We start from the raw sequence: 17,294 nt of genomic DNA on the forward strand, positions 1-17,294 counted from the left end.
TTCATAATATTCTTAAAGCCTGAATTTCTCTGAATTATTATAATCACATTCTGTGTGTGCTGTGCTGTGCTAAGTCAATTCAGTCATGTCCTACTCTTTGCAACCCTATGAACTGTAGCCCATAGGCTCCTCTCTCTGTGGGATTCTCCAGGCAAGAATAGTGGAGTAGATTGCCCTGCACTTCTTCCTTCTTCCCAACCCAGGGATCAAACCCTCATCTGTTATGTCTTCTGCATTGACAGGTGAGTTCTTTACCACTAGCACCACCTGGAGAATCCCAGAGACGGGGGAGCCTGGTGGGCTGTCGTCTGTGTGGTCACACAGAGTTGGACAGGACTGAAGGGACTTAGCAGCAGCAGCAGCACCACCACCACCAGCACCACCTGGGAAGCCCCTAAACACTATCTATTTATTCATAAATACACAGAGCATGTATATTTTGGGGGCTTGTGTGTATATGTATGATAGAGTAGCAAGATATACTAAGGCCTTCCTCCAGTATTTTCTCACAATAGTTCTAGTAATAAATGTGATTAAACATATCCCAGGATCTTAGCTAAAAGTCCCTATGGCAAGAAGTAAGAAAGTTTCTTGGAAATCTCAAAATTTATTTTAAAACCCTGTGTGTTCATTTAATTAGGAAAATATTTAAGCTCCATACCTATCAAATTCATTCACTTTTCCCACTGAACATTATAGTAAATTAGATGGTAAAGGAAGATAAATCACATGTGAATTGAATTTTGTTTTTATATGTGGTTCTGCTTCTCTGGACAGAGAAGCCTGGAGGGCTTGACATGACTTTGTGACTAGCTGCTATACCCTAACCTTTGTTGGAGAAATACATTTGACAAACGATAAGAAATACATGTCTACTCAAATAGTCCTACACCTATAACTATAAAGTGTATATTTTTTCTCATCATCTAATTAATTTTTTTTTTACAGAAATGTTTAAGTGTTCAGTAAATCGGAGGAAAAAAAACATGGAGTTTTAGCAACTGAAGCGCAAATTAAGGTAATTATTAGATTATTGCTGCCAATCATGATTGTTAGTAATTTCAAAGTATATTTACTATATTCAAGTTAGAATATGCTTTTATGTGTTTCACTGAAAGTTGAACATATTGTTTGATGGGCTACTGAAATGCAATTTTACATAGTTTTGGAAAATAAATTGACTGCTTGTGAACAAATATGTAAATAATATACTACAAAGTACTTGTTGTTGTGAAGAATTATACTCTAAATATTTGAACACTAATGGGCTGCTAAAAATAATTTCAGCAGTGTTCTACTTTTGAAAAGCATATGGCTATCTTACACTCCTATGTAATATTGGATAACTATACAGATTTTTTTAAAAAATTAGTACATGTATATGACAATTCATGAAAGTCACTTTTGCTTAATTCGTTCTATTTGCTCTCAATTACCTATCCATGATGGTGAAAATGTATATTAGGAAATAAAATGTATGGATCTTATAGATCAGACTATTTAATGTAAAGCACATTCTTTTCAAAAGTAATGTTTTTATTTATCATAAATATATGTATGCAGTTGAACATAAGAGCCTTTAAGGTGTATGACAGTAGGCCAGTACATGTAGTTTGTTTTGCAGCAAATCATTTGAAGACAAAATAATCAATGGTAAAATTGGAATATCCTTTCTTCTTGAAGTTACTAAAGTTAAACTCCTTAAAGTGATTTTGAAATTTCTAAAATGTACACTATTATAAACATGCAGCTTGAAAGTAGAAATATTAACTTTATTTTCTTTATAAAATCATATTAATCTAATTTTGAATTGAGGATATAATTGGTATGTATTATAAATCATTATAAGCCTGTCTTCAAAGATTCTGTATTTTGCTTTTTAGTCTAAGAAGAATATTGAGTGACCTAAGACTATAAAAGTATCGCACTCACCTTTGTAGATATAAATTTTCCCATTGATTTTGTTTCTTATAGATATTTTGTTTCAGTTTCTTTGTCACTGTTCTCTTCTGCCCGTTCCTTTACAAATGCAAGCAAATAACATTATCCCTCTTTTCCAGAATAGATATGATTTAATCTACTAGCTTATCTATACATTGACATATAAATTTCACAGAAGTTCTTTTATTGACTTGAGTAAAGTGGTTTTTCCAGCACTTAGTGAAAGAAATAAATTTTAAAACAGTCTGAATCATTTTTTAAAAAATTAATCCAAGATAAACTTAGATGTGCTTGCTATAGAGAAATTAAGGCTAATGAGAAAGACATGAAGGTCTATAGAAGTGATTATATATATTTTAAAAGCATCAGTAGCAAACTGCTAAGGACACAGACATGGGAGAGCTTACTTTTGCTGGAGGCCCTTAAAACCTTCATGCATGCTGTGAAATTCACTGAGAGGGGTTGCTGATACAGAGAAAGGGAGGCCATGTGGGAGACCATGCATTCCAGATCAACACAATACCTTTTGAAGGGGTGCATAAAGGAGAAAGGGATGGCCATTGAAGGACTGAGGGATTACACATGTGGCAGTACTATGTTAAGAGATGAGTCTGGAAAAGTAGATTTGGAGCAGCTCATATAATATATCGTGTTTACCAGACGAAAGCTTAATTTTCCATCTTAGCTGTCTCTAGAGTGCTTAAGTATCCATAAGGTTGTGAGGAAAAATTTTCAGAATCTCTCCTGATGCCTATTTTCGTTAAGAAATATAAGAAACAGCAAAAACCTTATAATATTTAATATCATGATTGCTACTGGCCCCCAAAATATGAAATTTCTGGAAAAGTTTTGAAATTTTTACAGTATTAAATAGTAGACAGTATTTGCTTCCTGGTTTTTTAATTGACCTATAATACATATACCATAGGTTCATCCTTTTAAAGTGTATAATTCTGTGATTTTTAGTGTATTTGCAGAGTTGTGTACCTGTCACCGCTATCTAATCTAGAAAAAGTTTCTCATTCCTAAAAGAAACATTGTACCCATAAGCAGTTACTCCCATTCTTCTCTCATCTCATCTGCAGGAAGCCATTAACATATCTTCTGCTTCTATGGATTTACCAAATAAAGGGAAGCATACAATATTTTTGTATCTGCTCTTTTCACTTAACATAATGTTTTCAAGTTTCAAGTCTTGTGTAAATTAGGACAATTATTTTATGCATGGATAATAGTAATGAAATCACATTTTGTTTATCCATTTATCAGTTGACGGACCTTGGGTTCATTAACACTTTCTGGCTATTATCAATAATGATGCTATGAACATATATGTCCGAGTTTTTGCATAGACATAATCGGACACGACTGAAGTGACTTAGCAGCAGTAGCAGCAGCATGTATTACTTTCTCTTGGGTGGATAGGTGGGGTGGAATGGTAACTGTATGTTTCACCTTTTGAGGAACTTCCAAATTGCTTTCCAAAGCAATTGGAAGGATTTTACATTCCCACCAAAATTATGTATGTTCTAATTTCATCATATTCTTGCCAAAAGTTTTTATTGTCATTTTGATTACAGCCATTCTAATGGATGTCAAGTGGCATCTCATTGGATTTTGATGGCAGTTGTATTTTTAAGAGTATTTTAGTATACTGCTGTTACAAGTGTTTTGATAAGTGTGTTAAGTAGAATCATTGTCTATTTTCAAGTAGACTGATTCTCATATTTAGACAATAGTCTTTACAAAAGTAAAAGTGAGAGTCACTCAGTCATGTCCAACCCCTTGCGACTCCATGGGCTATAGAGTCTGCGGAATTCTCCAGGCAAGAATATTGGAGTGGGTAGACTTTCCCTTCTCTAGGGGATCATCCCAACCCATGGATCAAACCCAGGTCTCCCACATTGTAAATGAATTCTTTACCAGGTGAGCTACAAGGGAAGCCCAAGAATACTGGACTGGGTAGCCTATCCCTTTTCTAGTGGCTCTTCCTGACCCAGAAATAGAACCGGAGTCTCCTGCATTGCAGGTGATTCTTTACCATCAGAGCCATCAGGGAAATTTGAGTTAAACTTATAAAGGTTATTTGATTAATCCCATGCATAAATTAACAACAAATGGTATAGCTGGCATTTTCTCTATTTTTATTAAAATATATTTTCAGATTCATTATAAGCATTGATAATCACCATAAATTTATTCAGGGTATCAAAAACAACATAATCTCTTATATGTGATTAAACTTGGCCTAAAAGCGTATTTGTCTTGAGGTATAGGTTAGTGACAGTACACAGCATCATTAATACCAAGATTTTAATAATATCTGGAACACAACTGCACCCCTTTCTGGGTTTTTCAGCAATGTTTGAAGTCATGCTCAATCTAGCCATTTACAAATTTTCACTAAATTTATGATAAATGTTTGGAAGTTGTATTTGAGATTTCCTGCAGGGAAGGAATGAAATCATTGGAGAAACCATAGTTCTTCCTGCTGTGGTAAAGATGGTTGAAATCACACAAGATAAATTACATGGCAACAAATAAAATTATGTTACTTTATCACTAAATATTCTTAGAAAATTACATGAGAAACATTGCTTTAACCAGAAAAAAAAAGTAATTGTAGAACAAATTATGTAGTATGAGAGATTTGTTTTGCCTTTGGACAAAACCTGTTTTTCCAATATCAATCAGTTTATGATATTTGCTAGATTGCTTGTTAAATTCATATTTATTGATACATAATTATGTATATTAAACATATTCTTTTTAATGTACAATTATATTTTGATGCAGAAAATTGTGTTAGAATGTACCACCAAAATCCAGATGTAGACTATATCCTTCACCACAGGTTCTCTTGTGCCTGTTTGTAGTCATTCCCTCCTGCCAGTATCATTCCTGGGAATCTCTAGATTCTTCTTTAGTAATGAAATACAACAAAACAAACAATAACCCGAGAGGAAGCTGACTGAAGAAGATGCTGATTAAGTTTTGAAGAAGGATTCTATATATGACCTTCAAGGTGTTACTTATCTTCTCTCTGCTTCAGTTTCTTTATTAGAAATATGGAGTTAACAACATCATCTACCACATATCATTTAGAGTAGAGCTAGGTATATTTAAACACTTCTGGACACTCATGTTTTTTTTTAAAATTAACTATAATTTTTTGAATCTTGTACGAAAGATTTATTGGAGTATATTTTCCACCGTAAATGACTTCTTAGTATCAATTCAGTCACAAAGAATCAAATCACATTTTTCAAAATAATACAAGTAATTCAGAACCATGATGATCACACAAGTTTTGGTTAATGGTTCCATTCTTCCAATTCCTTAGGCACAGATGCTAAGAGTGACTCTTGAATTTTCTTTCAATTGCATTGCATATCCATCAGCATCTTTTGTTGGGCTACTGAGTACCTCTTTTGCTACTACCTTCATCCAATCACAATCCACTTGACTGGAGAATTGCAGCAGTCTCCTGTTTTTCTTGCCTCACTGTTTTCTCTCTACAACACTCAGTCTTTCTTGCTCTACCTTCAACCTTATCTAAACTCCAACTGCCCTGACACCATTTTCATTCACTGACCACAGGAGCCCTCTCTACCAAGGAGCCTTATCCCAAGATATCCCATGGCTTATTTCCTAGGCTTCAGATACCCTCTTCTCATGGCAGCCTTCCTTGAACAACCTATTTAATATTGAAACTGTCTGGGGGCATACCCCACCCTCCTCTCTTGCTTTCTTTTTCTCCAGATCATATAATACCACATTACACACAATTCTGTTTATTGTCTCATCCTATTAGTCAATATATTTGAAATATTTCCTCTTTATAGCATTCTTTTAATTTTTACTTTAATGTGTCTTTTATATTGTTACACTGGCCTTGCTCATGACTTTGAATATTAGAAAATTAATTCTGGAGGCATGCAGTGTGGGGGATTGTCTGACTTGAGGCAGGAGAATTATCTGGGAAATATTTGCAATATCTCATGTAAGAGATAATAAAGATTTGATTTAAGGTGACAACACTGGGGATTGAGTAGTAATAATGCATTTGAGACTCTGTATTTAAAGAAAATTGACAAGTAATAGTGACTGATTATATTTGATTAGTGAGAGTTGAAATCTCAGTGGGACAAATCTCAAGAAGCTTGAAACTGATGTCTCCATGGATGGTGGCACCATTTACTGAGCTTTAGGGAGCAGGGTTCTAGAGAACCCTGTATGTTTCTTATAGAAAAACAATTATCTTCATAGGAATAATAGAGTTTGTTTTTTTACAGAAATTATTTCCAAAGCTAGATGTTAATTTTTATATCTAGGTAGGAATGATCTCTGAAAATAGAACACTTTTAACTGAAGGTCATTTCATTAATTGTCTCAAATTATTTACCCACTTGTTTATAGAAATTAAGAAAAAAATGTTTTTGTATGCTCTGAAAGTACATTTTTTAATTTCAAAACCACAGTCAGAAAGTGTAAGATGTATAAACTGGCCATGGGCAGAGTAAAAACACATTAATTATTCAGACAGTCATCCTTACTTATTCCATTCTTGGAGATATAGTGGCTGTCAGAATCTGTCAGCTGTATAGTTAGTACCCTTCAGAATTTACATGCATAAATGGTGACCTTTGGAAATTTGCATAAAGATAAGTCTGGCATTGGAATGATAGCTGCCAGTCAGTTTTGCAAGGCAAAAGTTGTCAGCCACCATTTAAACGACAAAATGGGCAATGAAGCAGGGATAGCAAATGGAGTATATACAAAAACAGCAATTATACCTATTTGACCAAAACAAAAATATAACTTGGTTATAACTAGAGCTTTATGAAGTTAAAAAAGTTATAACCAATTACTAGATATCTTTGGAACAGTATTTTTGCTTTTCTCACAACATATTCAAAGTTTTGTTTTATAATATCAGAATTTAAAAATTTAATTATTTAATATGTTTACTAGATTTTGTATTATAAAATCAGTGTATAATTATTATAGACAATTTAGAAATATTGCAAAGAAAGCTTATAATTATCTATAGCCTCACATTCAGAGAAAGCCATAGTTAATGTTTTAGTGTTAATTCTTATTTATCCTTTTAAATAGATAAATATACACATATATATTTATTTATTTAAATAGATAAGCATATTCATAGCCTCATAAATGGGCAAGGACTTTCTTACTGTCATTATACTATATTTTATTCATCATAAATATGACAGATAAACATGTATAAATCCTTTGATACATAGTGATTATTTTTTGAATAGATTTTTAGTGGTGGAATTATTTGATTTAATTTATGACTCTCTTTAAAACTTTTGATGTATATTAAAATTTCCTTACAGAAAGTCAATTTATTGAAATACCTTCTCCCTTTAATCATTTTCAGATGTTATATTTTAAATGTCTGATTAAAGATTGCCATTTAGGGAATGTTGTACTAAAATCAAAATCTATGTAAGGCATAAAATCATTTTCAACTAAAAGTATCTTTTCTTTTATTATTGTTACTAATTTCAATTTCTATGTTTCTATATATGCATGTCACTTACTACTTAACACACTCATCACCCTAAACCTGAAACATTCATATTTCAGAACAGTGCTGAATACCTAAACCAAAGTAAAAAATGAGAAACAAAATTTAAAAAATTTGTGCATTCAAAAGAATTATATATAAATCATGTGATTTATAGAATGTATAGAATATTGAGATTTGTCCCACTGAGACTTCAACTCTCACTAATCAAATACAACCAGTCACTAAGACTTGTCAGTTTTACCCTTTAAATACAGAGTCTTAAATGCAGTACTGTCACTCAGTCCCCAGTGTTGTCACCTTACACTAAATCTTTTTTATCCCTTACATGGGATATTGCAAATATTTCCCAGATAGTTCTCCTGCCTCAAGTCACACAATCCCCTACACTGCCTGCATAATTTATGGCGTTGAAAATATTGTGGTGGTTCAAAAAAGACTGGTCATTTCTGCCTGAATTAGAGATATTATGTGGAGTATAGAGAGGACTGCTCTATAATATGAATATTTATAAGTTGGAAGGAATGGAATTTTTGTTTTGTGCCATAGTGAAAAACTAAAAATAGTTTACTACTGACGATTTTTATTTATTTTTTGCAGGAGAGGGATTTTTAAATAATTTTTAAATTGAGTATATACATTTAAAATGTTTTCCTAAGTACATGTATTTCAAATTATGAAGTAATTTGAAAATACTGGAGGAATTTTATCAAATGTGTACACCCATGAAACTGTGACTGTTATTTGTCTGTCTTTATATCTGTCTATATATCTGACTATGTATCTATGCTTATAGTATTTGTTTTGTTTTCTACATTCTATTCTGAGATTTAAGACTTGTATAGAACTATGTTTTTATCACTATAAGTAGGATACAAAATAGTTATAGCACCTAAAAGTTTCTCCTTGCTGCCCATTTTTAGTCATTTTCTGCCTGTGTCTCTAATCTATAGCAACCACTATTATGTTCTTCATTCCTACATTTTTAGGTTTTTTAGAATACCATATAAATGAATCATACAATAAGCAGCCTTTTGAAACTGACTTCTTTCACACATCATAATGCCTTTGAGATTCATCCTTGTTTTTGAGTATATCAACAATTCATATGTTCTTTATTGTTGGCAGTATTCCAATCTATAGATGACTCACAGTTCATTTATCCATCTGTTCCCTTGTTGAAGATATTTGTGTTGTTCGTAGTTTTTGGTGAAATTAAAATTCCTGTAAAAATTCATATGTATGTGTGTGTGCATAAATTTTCATTTCTTTAGTATAAATACCTAAGGATTGTAGTGTTGTGTCATGGTAAGTGTATATATTATTTTTTTTTATTGTTTCTGTTTTGTATTTCCAAGTTTATTTTCTTCCTGTTGCTGTTTTATTTGTATCTTATGTGACGTTGTTATATAAATTGGTGCTATGCAAAGATTTTAATATTCAAGTGCTAAGTTAACCTGTTATTTTTTAATGCTAACTTCAAGACCTGCTTTTCTTTATCTCTGATTTTAAATAGAAAAAATTCTATCATCCAAGTGGAAAATGCTGCTTTCATGATATTTCCTTCCATAATATTTTTCACTTTTCTTTAGGATATGTCTTGTTTCCTTTAGTAATTGATCCCCAAACAATTAACCATAGGAACTGCAGTTTAACTGTTTATCCACTAGGTACAATATTAGCTTGTATTCTAATTAAGCAAATTAGTTTTATTCTAACTAAAGCACTTTTTACATAGAAAAGATCCTCACTGAAAAAAAAATACAATATATTTTAACAAATTTGGTCATTTAGCATTCAAGACTTAAGAAGTGAAAATTTTTAAAAAACCACATATAAAACTTTAGAAATACTAAAAGCTAAATGTTAATCTGTTTATCAAGTATGAGGCATGAATAGCCATTGAAAGTCATCATAAAAAATCTTGTAAATGTAGCAGTCTATTATATCTCAGAGTAAAGTTTCCATATGTACCTAAGAGTCTCTGAATTATACGTAGTTTAGAAATGTGGTTCCCATTAGGAACACCTCTGAATCAGGTTCTGTTCCCTCTAGGCTTGGTCTTGCCATTAACTTGCTATGAGACTCAGGGCACATCATATAATCTCTCTGGATTATAGTATTCTCCTTTGTCCAATTAGTGAGGGTAGTGCTAGATTATCCATAAAGGACCTTCTTGCTCTTAAAAAAAAAAAAAAAAATAGGATGCTGCAATTCTGTAGTGATCTTGGGTCATTGAGAAGAAAAGTTAGTTTGTGTGTGTTTAATATACTTTGTCAAAGGCAAGGATATATACAGTATGTTGTAAAAAACTTAAAAATATGTATAACTTTGAAAAACAGTTTTGGTACTTGGAAGAAATCCACTAACCTAGGAACCTTGACTATTATCAAATCATTAATTTTCTTACTATTTTTCAAAAGTTAAGTAATTTTAAAAATTCTAGAATTTGTTTTAAGTATTTACTTGAGTAAATATAAATTGATAACTCCTTTTTTAGTACAATAGAGCCTTATTGAAAATAGCATTTAATCATTTTTTCCCAGAATTTCTGTCAATACAAATTTATTGAATTAGTACCTCTCCTTAATTATGAAACATAGACTTCATAATGATTTCTCAAATTTTTTTCAGAGTAAATATGAGGTTTTTTTTTTTAAACAGAATTTTCACTTATATAATCACAAGGAAAGGGGACTGATTAAAAACATCATCTTTGGTTACATTTACTTAATGCTGGGTAACTACTACCTCATTAAGTAAAATATTTCAAATGCTGAAGAATGTCATTGTGAATCTTGAAGAGGAATAAAGGTTAAAATATTAAATTTGTTTTTAAAAAATTATTTAGTGGGTATTATGTTAATATCTGGGATACTTAAGACCTCTGGTGTGGTCTATAGGGATTGTGCTGTCCTTGTCCTGACACAGAGAAAATCACAACTCTAGCAGGGGATAAAGGATCATGTAAAACTAGCTACATTATAATGTCCTAAATACTATAATAGAAACATGAGAAAAAGGACATAATTAATTCTGAATAAAAGGCCTTAGGAAAGCTTTGCAAATTGCTAGCATATGGGAAGGATTTTACTTTCTGAGAACAGAGAATGGACATTCTAAAAGAACAGATATTCTTTATAAAATACTGTATTCATTAGAAAATAGTGAATATTCTATTTGAGGGACTGTAGGTTTCCTCAGTGATGGAGTATTAGGTAAAGATACCTGAGGAAATTTAAGAATAATAAGAGATCCTTTTGATATGATTATATATTAAGTAGAGAACTATATAGCTATATTGTCATGCTTTTTTTTTTTTTAAGAACAACATCTCTTGAAAGTGTTCGAGTTGCATTAAAGGTGGGATATAACCATCAGATAAGAAACATTAACTAGAGGGCTAGAACTGATAGCTATTGTCTTCTGTAAGCTGATCGGAAACACTAGTGTTTTTAGCATTGATGAATTCCAAGTGCTTAACTTCCTCCCCTGTATTTTTATATAAACCTTCGACATATATACCTTTAGAACATACTTAGTTGAGGGGGACTACAGTTTTTCTTCTTTAAAACATTATAAATTTTACACATAAATAAAAATTTCTTTCATATCTTTCCAATTCATCTCACGTACATTATATACATTTTGTTCTTGAGTCCTAAAATGTGTTAGTGGAGGAGAATTTAATTCTTTAAGAAAAAAGAATAAAGAAATTGAATTTCTTGGTTTGGCTTAGTGTTGCCTTCAATGTTCTGAGAACAATAATGCAATTAGATAAAATGTTTATCTACAAAATTTAATTCCTGGGGAGTAGCTTCTCAAATTGCCTGTTACAAGTGTAATGGAAGCAAGCAGTTGTTTGCTGGCTTTGTTGCCAAAAATTGTGAATGGCTAGATTTTTATAAAACGTGGTGGTAATGCATATATAATCATGTAAACTCTCCATTGTCAATTTGAATGAAGAAACTGAATTTTGTAGACAAACAGTTTTTGTTATATTGTCTCAGTGTTCTCAGCCATGAGTGAAGAAATCTTTGATGTTATTAATTATTCCACAAATGAAGTTCTTAATAGAGTTCTTTTTCATTTCAATTTAATTTCATCCTTGATTAAATACACTGAATTAGTACTATTTTGGATTGTTATTTTATGGATAATCTAGTAATAAGTAGTTGAAAAGGAAAGTTTGATATTTATTCTGGGAATATGTAAATATCCAAAGAAAACAAATGCTTCTTATCATTATACCTCTATCAATAAATATTGTAGCAGTAATTCCCTCCCATTAGCAGCTAATGATGACATAGCTGAATATATTTTAATTGGCATGAACTTCCATATAATGGACTTCCCCACTGGCTCAGAGGGTAAAAGCATCTGCCTACAATGCGGGAGACCTGGGTTCGATCCCTGGATTGGGAAGATCCCCTGGAGAAGGAAATGGCAACCCACTCCAGTATTCTTGCCTGGAAAATCCCATGGACCGAGGAGCCTGGCAGGCTATGGTCCATGGGGTCGCAAAGAGTTGGACACGACTGAGCGACTTTACTTCACTTCACTTCCATATAATGATAAGGAATAAATTTAATAGAAAACAATTTGGAAAACATTGATACGGAGGGGAATAGCCCAACCATTCATTTAGAAAGAGTGACAGACACAGTGAAAGTTGCTCAGTTTCCCCGACTCTTTGAGACCCCATGGGCTATACACTTCATGGAATTCTCCAGGCCAGAATACTGTGGTGGATAGCCTTTCCCTTCTCCAGGGAATATTCCCAACCCAGGGATTGAACCCAGGTCTCCCACATTACCACATTACCAGAGGATTCTTTGCCAGCTGAGAGACAAAGGAAATGCTTAGAAAGGGTAGCACTGTTTTTAGTCCCATCTTTAAGATTATCCCACCTTGCTGCTGCTGCTGCTAAGTCGCTTCAGTCGTGTCCAACTCTGTGCGACCCCATAGACAGCAGCCCACCAGACTCCCCCGTCCCTGGGCTAATGCTAACAGATCAACAAGGAATGAGCTAATGGAATGTCCAACAAACTGTATTCATCATAAATTGAAGACAACATCTGAACTGAGATCATTTCCAAATTGCACTTACTATAGCTTTTGTTACCTAAAGGGGAAAGGATGTGTTTCTGAAGTGCTATTATGTGTGTTTTTACTCAAATGCTTGATACATTTCCTGTACATACATGATGCCCACTGATAAAATTCTTTTAACTTTAATTACAGCAGAAAATAAACATCTAGCATAGTTTAAATTAATGAAATAATATTAGATTTTGTTATGATTATGTGTATTTGTCTTTAATATATTTAGAATGTAAACTCAAAGTTCTGGTCCATTTCTGCCATTAATGATGATAACGTCTTAAGTTTTATTTATGTATTGCTATCTTTCATAATGTCATAGATCAACAAAAATTGGGTACTCAGAAACTTTTTAAAGAACGTATATATATCAAGTTATATTAAAACACATTTCTTTTTTTGCCATTTAAAAATTTTATTTAATTTTATTGAAGGATAACTGCTTTACATAATTTTGTTGTTTTCTGTCAAACCTCAACATCAATCAATCATAGGTATACAAATACGCCCTCCCTTTTGAACCTCCCTCCCATCTCCCTGCCCATCCCACCTCTCTAGGTTGATGTAGAGCCCCTGTTTGAGTTTCCTGAGCCATACAGCAAATTCCCATGGGCTATCTATTTTACATATGGTATATAAGTTTCCGTGTTACTCTTTCCATACATCTTACCCTCTCTTCCCCTCTCCCCATGTCTGTAAGTCAATTCTCAGTGTCTGTTTCTCCATTGTCACCCTGTAAATATATTACTTTTGTTTTTATTTCCCTTACTGTAGGAGGTGGGTCATAAAGCATCTTGTTTGATCTTGTTCTGCCTATGTTTTCCTCTAAGAGTTTTATAGTTTCTGGTCTTACATTTAGGTCTTGAATCCACTTTGAGTTTATCTTTGTGTATGGTAGTGGAAGTGTTCTAATTTCATTCTTTTATGAATAGCTATCCAATTTTCTCAGCACCATTTATTGAAGAGGCTGTCTTTGCCCAATTGTATAATCTTGTCCCGTTTGTCAAAAATAAAGTACCCATAGGTGCATGGGTTTATTTCTGGGCTTTCTGTCTTGTTCCATTGGTTTATATTTCTGTTTCTATGCCAGTACCATATTGTCTTGATGGCATAGCTTTGTAGGATAATCTGAAATCAGGAAGGTTGATTCCTCCAGCTCCATTGTTCTTTCTCAAGACTGCTTTGGCTATTCGGGGTCTTTTGTGTTTCCATATGAATTGTGAAATTCTTTGCTGTAGTTCTGTGAAAAATGCTATTGGCAATTTGATAGGGATCACACTGAATCTGTAGATTGTATTTGGTAGTATAGTCATTTTCACAATATTGATTCCTCCTACCCAGGCACACGGAATGTCTCTCCATCAGTTTATGTCATCTTTGATTTCTTTCATCAGTGTCTTATAATTTTCTGTGTACAGTTCTTTTGTCTTCTTAGGTAAGTTTATTCCTGGATATTTAATTCTTTTTGTTGCAATGGTGAATGGGATTGATTTGTTAACTTCTTTTTCTGGTTTTTCATTGTTAGTATATAGAAATAGAAGTGATTTCTGTGTATTGATTTTATACTCCTGCAACTTTGCAACGGAGAAGGCAATGGCACCCCACTCCAGTACTCTTGCCTGGAAAATCCCATGAATGGAGGAGCCTGGTAGGCTGCATGCAGTCCATGAGGTCGCTAAGAGTCGGACACGACTGAACGACTTCACTTTCACTTTTCGCTTTCATGCATTGGAGAAGGAAGTGGCAACCCACTCCAGTGTTCTTGCCTGGATAATCCCAGGGACGGGGGAGCCTGGTGGGCTGCCGTCTATGGGGTCGCACAGAGTCGGACACGACTGAAGCGACTTAGCAGCAGCAGCAGCAACTTTGCAAATTCACTGATTAGCCCTAATAATTTTCTGATACTATCTTTAGGGTTTTCTATGTACAATATCATGTCATCTGCAAACAGTAAGAGCTTTACTTCTTTTCTGATCTGGATTCCTTTTATTTCTTTCTCTTCTCTGATTGCTGTAGCTAGGAATTCCAGAACTGTGTTGAATATCAGTGGCAAAAGTGGACACCCTTGTCTTGTTCCTGACCTTAGTGAGAGTGCTTTCAGTTTTTCACCGTTGAGAATAAAGTTTGCCATAGGCTTATCATACATGGCCTTTCCTATGTTGAAGTAGGTTCCTTCTGTGCCCATTTTTTGAAGAATTTCAATCATAAATGGGTGCTGAAATATGTCAGAGGCTTTTTCTGCATCTGTTGAGATTATCATATGGTTTTTGTCTTTCAATTTCTTAATATGGTGCATCACACTGTTTGATTTGCATATATTGAAGAATACGTACATCCCTGGAATAAACCCAACTTATTCATGGTATATGAACTTTTTGATGTGTTGCTCAATTCTGTTTGCTAAAATTTTGTTGAAGATTTTTAAATCTATGTTCATCAGTGATATTGGCCTGTAGTTTTCTTTTTTGTGTTATCTTTGCCTGGTTTTGGGTGATGGTGGCCTCATAGAGTGAGTTTGGTAGTGTTCCTTCCTCTGCAATTTGTTCAAAGTTTTAGAAGCATAGGCATTAGCTCTTCTCTAAATGTTTGATAGAATTCTCCTGTGAAGCCATCTGGTCCTGAGCTTTTGCTTTCTGGGAGATTTTTGATAACAGCTTCAATATCAGTGCTTGTGATTGGGTTGTTCATAATTTCTGTTTCTTCATAGTTCATTCTTTGAAGATTGAACTTTTCTAAAATCTGTCCATTTCTTCCAAGTTATCTATTATATTGCCATATACTTGTTCATAATAGCCTCTTATAATCCTTTGTATTTGTGCATTGTCTGTTGTAACCTCTCCTTTTACATTTCTAATTTTGTTGATTTGATTCTTCTCTCTTTTTTTCTTAATGAGTCTGGCTAAAGGTTTGTCAATTTTGTTTACCTTCTTAAAGAACCAACTTTTAGTTTTATTAATTTTTACTGTTGTTTCTTTCATTTCTTCTCAGTTTATTTCCACTTGGATCTTTATGATTTCTTTCCCTCTACTAATTTTGGGGTTTTATTGTTCTTTTTCCAGTTGTTTTAGGTGTAAAGTTAGGTTGTCTATTCGATGTTTTTCTTGTTTCTTGAGGTAGGATTGTATTGCTATAAACTTCTGTCTTAGAACTGCCTTTGCTGTATCCCATAGGTTTTGAGTTGTCATGTTTTTATTGTCATTTATTTCTAGAAATTTTTTGAATTCCCTTTTGATTTCTTTAGTAACCTGTTGGATATTTAGGAACATGTTGTTTAATTTTCATGTGTTTGTGTTTCTTACAGGTTTTTTTTTTTTTTTTCTTTCTTGTAATTGATATCTAGTCTCATAGCATTGTGGTTGGAGAAGATGCTTGATACTATTTCAGTTTTCTTAAATATACTGAGATTTGATTTGTGACCCAAGTTGTGGTCTGTCCTGGAGAATGTTCCATGTGTACTTGAGAAGAAGGTGTATTCTGCATTTGGATGGAATGCCCTGAAGATGTCAATGAAATCCATCATATCTAATGCATCATTTAAGACTTGTGTTTCCTTATTAATTTTCTGTTTTGATGATCTATCCATTGGTGTGAGTGGGGTTTTAATGCCTCCTACTACTATTGTGTTACTGTCAATTTCTCCTTTTATGTCTGTTGGCGTTTGTCTTATATATTGAGGTGCTCCTATGTTGGGTGCATAGAAATTTACAATTGTTATGTTTTCCGCTTGAATGATCCCTTGATTATTATGTAGTGTCCTTCCTTATCTCTTGTAATCTTCTTTAATTTAAGGTCTATTTTCTCTGATATGAGGACTGCTACTCCAGCTTCCTTTTGTTTCCCATTTCCATGAAATATATTTTTCCATGCTCTAACTTTCAGACTATATGTGTCTTGGGGTCTGAAGTGGTTTTCTTGTAAATAGCATTTATGTGGGTCCTGTTTTTGTATACATTCAGCCGTCTGTGTCTTTTGATTGGAGCATTTAATCCATTTACATTTAAAGTAATTCTGTTCAGTCACTCAGTCATGTCTGACTCTTTGCGATCCCATGAACCGCAGCACACCAGGCCTCACTGTCCATCACCAACTCCCGGAGTCCATCCAAACCCATGTCCATCAAGTTGATGAAGCCATCCAACCATCTTATCCTCTGTCATCCCCTTCTCCTCCTGCCCTCGATCTTTTCCAGCATCAGGGTCCTTTCCAATGAGTCAGCTCTTCACATCAGGTGGCCAAAGTATTGGAGTTTCAGCTTCAACATCAGTCCTTCCAATGAACACCCAGGACTGATCTCCTTTAGGATGGACTGGTTGGATCTCCTTGCAATCCAAGGGACTCTCAAGAGTCTTCTCCAACACCACAGTTCAAAAGCATCAATTCTTTAGTGCTCAGCTTTCTTCACAGTCCAACTCTCAAATCCATACATGACCACTGGAAAAACCATAGCCTTGACTAGACAAAACTTTGTTGGCAAAGTAATGTCTTTGCTTTTGAATATACTATCTAGGTTGGTCATAACTTTCCTTCCAAGGAGTAAGCGTCTTTTAATTTCATGGCTGCAATCACCATCTGCAGTTTATTTTGGAGCCTAGAAAAATAAAGTCAGCCACTGTTTGCACTGTTTCCCCATCTATCTGCCATGAAGTGATGGGACTGGATGCCAAGATCTTAGTTTTCTGAATGTTGAGCTTTA

General features: G+C 33.7%; 1 protein-coding gene across 21 annotated transcripts in view; it reads left to right on the forward strand.

Moving 5' to 3' along the window:
- ADGRL3 (adhesion G protein-coupled receptor L3) overlaps window positions 1-17,294 on the forward strand; it is a 943,166-nt gene that overhangs the window by 216,382 nt on the left and 709,490 nt on the right. For all 21 annotated transcript variants that reach the window (XM_070791494.1, XM_070791493.1, XM_070791500.1 and 18 more), the window contains one exon: window positions 949-1,018. The gene's annotated coding sequence lies outside the window, so the exon portion shown is untranslated. The remainder of the gene's footprint in view (window positions 1-948; window positions 1,019-17,294) is intronic.

The sequence above is a fragment of the Bos indicus genome, chromosome 6, assembly GCF_029378745.1.
Source record: "Bos indicus isolate NIAB-ARS_2022 breed Sahiwal x Tharparkar chromosome 6, NIAB-ARS_B.indTharparkar_mat_pri_1.0, whole genome shotgun sequence".
NCBI classification, from domain to species: Eukaryota; Metazoa; Chordata; class Mammalia; order Artiodactyla; family Bovidae; genus Bos; species Bos indicus.